The sequence below is a fragment of the Eurypyga helias genome, unplaced genomic scaffold (assembly GCF_000690775.1).
Source record: "Eurypyga helias isolate BGI_N326 unplaced genomic scaffold, ASM69077v1 scaffold23370, whole genome shotgun sequence".
NCBI lineage: Eukaryota > Metazoa > Chordata > Aves > Eurypygiformes > Eurypygidae > Eurypyga > Eurypyga helias.
This window is the reverse complement of record NW_010227950.1, coordinates 4,152-6,501: the sequence shown is the minus strand read 5'-3', so window position 1 is coordinate 6,501 and position 2,350 is coordinate 4,152. Positions and strand designations below refer to the sequence as shown.

Here is a 2,350-nt window from a genome sequence, read left to right as displayed (position 1 = left end):
GCTTCTTCCCCCCCACGTCGCCTCGCTTGGAGCTTTTGCTGCCGGGGCACGCATCAGAGCTCCTCTGACATCACACGCACAACCCCGGAGGGGCGATGCTGCAGCTTTTCCAGAGGTTTGGAGATTTGCTGGCTTCCTGGAGGGTCTTGCAAGGCTGTGGCTCTGCCTCTGGCACAGCAGAAGGGAAAGAAAAGGCTGTGTAGGGTCTGTAAAACGCTGGCCCGTGGTGCCACTCAAGAAACAGGAGCCTGTTGGTGTAACCTGCAACCTGAGCAGCGAGCAATAAAAGCGAGCGCTTTCGTTTGCGAGCTGCAGCCTGGTTCACTCCAGCGCCCGCTCTGTGCTCGGCACACGAGGGGACCAGCAAAAACCAGCAAGGCCCAGTATCGCCTTCCACAGAGACCGTGGCACAAGGCCGGGTGGGAACGTTCCTCGGGCCTCATGGGAGGAGCGGGAAAGGAGCTCCGAGAGCCTGGGAACAAAGAGGTGCCTCTGCAGCAGGCAGCAGCTCGGGGGCCGGGGCAGGGGGCTGTGCCATTGCAAATTAGCTGTTTTACGGGAGCCCTGGGAGCAGCGCAGCACTGAGGAAGGCTCCAGCTTATTTTCTGTGATTGAGCCCGTTCTTACCCACCTCTCCCATCTCCCGGCCAATCCCCTCAGAAAGCGGGAGGGCGCTGCCTGCCAGAGGAGAGGCCCCAGAGGCGCCTGCCAAGGCGGTGGGAAGCGCTGCGAGCCCAAAAGCAAGACTGGACCCGCCTGGAGCAGGAGCTCCTGTCCCACAGCTCGGGCTGTTAGCTCCAGCAGGCTCTCCTCATCTTCCTGGGAGCTCAGGCCTGACCGAGCTCGTCACTGAGCTATTTTTCCAGGCTACAGGGCTCAGAGCAGAGACTCTTCCACCCGAAGTAAGGTGTGCTTGGCAGGAGGGACAACAGAAAGAACAGGGGGAGCTCCAGCATCTTCCTGGCAGGCGTGCCCTGCACGCACTGCAACGGACGTCACCAGCAGTGAGAACACCACCCCTGCCCAAAAGCAGAGCAACCAGAACAATTCTTCCACACCAAGCAGAATGACTAGAAACCGAAGGCCACAGCTACACTCACATATCTGTAACTTACAGAAAACCTTCCCAAAACCATAACAAACCCAGCTAAGCCAGAAAGCAGGTCTGCTGCCTGGCAGGAGCAGCCTTGGGGAAGGCACGCTCCTGCTGAGTGCTTCCCAGGACAGGGAGAGGAAGGCCAGAGCCTGCCAGCAGCAGAGGACACACACATTTCATTGCCTTCCCCAGGCAGAGGGTCGAGGGCTGGATTAGGATATCCGACTTGGGATGGCTTGAAATCCCAAATGCCCTTTACACGCTTTTTCGTGACCTGGCCGCTTCCCCCAGCTGGCAGGCAGAGGGAATGGGCTCCACTCCTCTCTGCAGGCGAGAAGACCTCTCGAGGAAGGGGTCTCCCAGGCACCCAGGGTCCCCAGGAGCTCCTCTGGCCCACACAGAGCTGCAGCAAAGCCCCAGGGTCAAGCAGCGAGTGTCTGCAGAGAAGACGAAGGAGCAGACACCAGGCTAGACAGGACAGGCAGACAAGAGCACAGGGGCTCAGCCAGGCAGCGCCGTCTGATCCCGTCCCACGGCAGCACCTTCCCGGCAGAGCAGGGCAGGCTCTGTAGCTTTAAGAGTCCTCCCTCCCAGCCCACGGTGTCAAGGAAAAATCTGACACGTTTTTTCTGGTGGATGTTAATGGACAAGCTAAAACAGCCAGTTGCCTTTTCCATTCATTTTCCACACATCCCCCTGGGACGCCTGCTAATGAAAGAGCCGATTGTGCCCCTGCAGAGGAGCAGGCAGGTAGGGCGGGAGCAGCAGCGGTTCCAGCAGCCCAACGCGGCAGCATATTCACACAGCTCGGGAAGAAAAGGCTACAAAGGAGGGTGGCCTGGGGCAGAGACCCCCGCTACAGGCTGCCTGACACAACAGCCCAAGCAACCCAGCCCTCGGGCAGACTTTCAGGTCCTCGGGGGCTTTGTGAGATGCGGGTGGCAGCAGCAGAGCTCCCGGCGTGGTCCTCGCTGCCCCAGTGGGACGAGGTGCCACCGAGGGGCAGGGCAGCGGGCTGCCACGGGGAGCACAGCGGGGACACCGGCGTGGTTTCGTAGCCCACAGCTGGAAGTGCCAGGGGGAACAGCTCACCCCAGCCCCTGGCACGGGGGAGAGTCTGAACCAGTCCCATATCCTCCCTGGGGCACAGGAGGCCCCTTTTCCCACTCAATACCAGGTCTGTCTCTTGCAAGCGGTGGAGCTTTGCTTGGAAAAGACAGAGCGAGCCTTTTCCAGCCCCGCACAGCCGCTTGC

At 60.5% G+C, this 2,350-nt stretch overlaps 1 protein-coding gene across 1 annotated transcript in view; it reads right to left on the bottom strand.

Moving 5' to 3' along the window:
- The window catches only part of LOC104514356 (NEDD4-like E3 ubiquitin-protein ligase WWP2), a gene marked incomplete at its 3' end in the record, with an annotated part of 26,235 nt that overhangs the window by 22,213 nt on the left and 1,672 nt on the right, over positions 1-2,350 (bottom strand). The window lies entirely within an intron of this gene.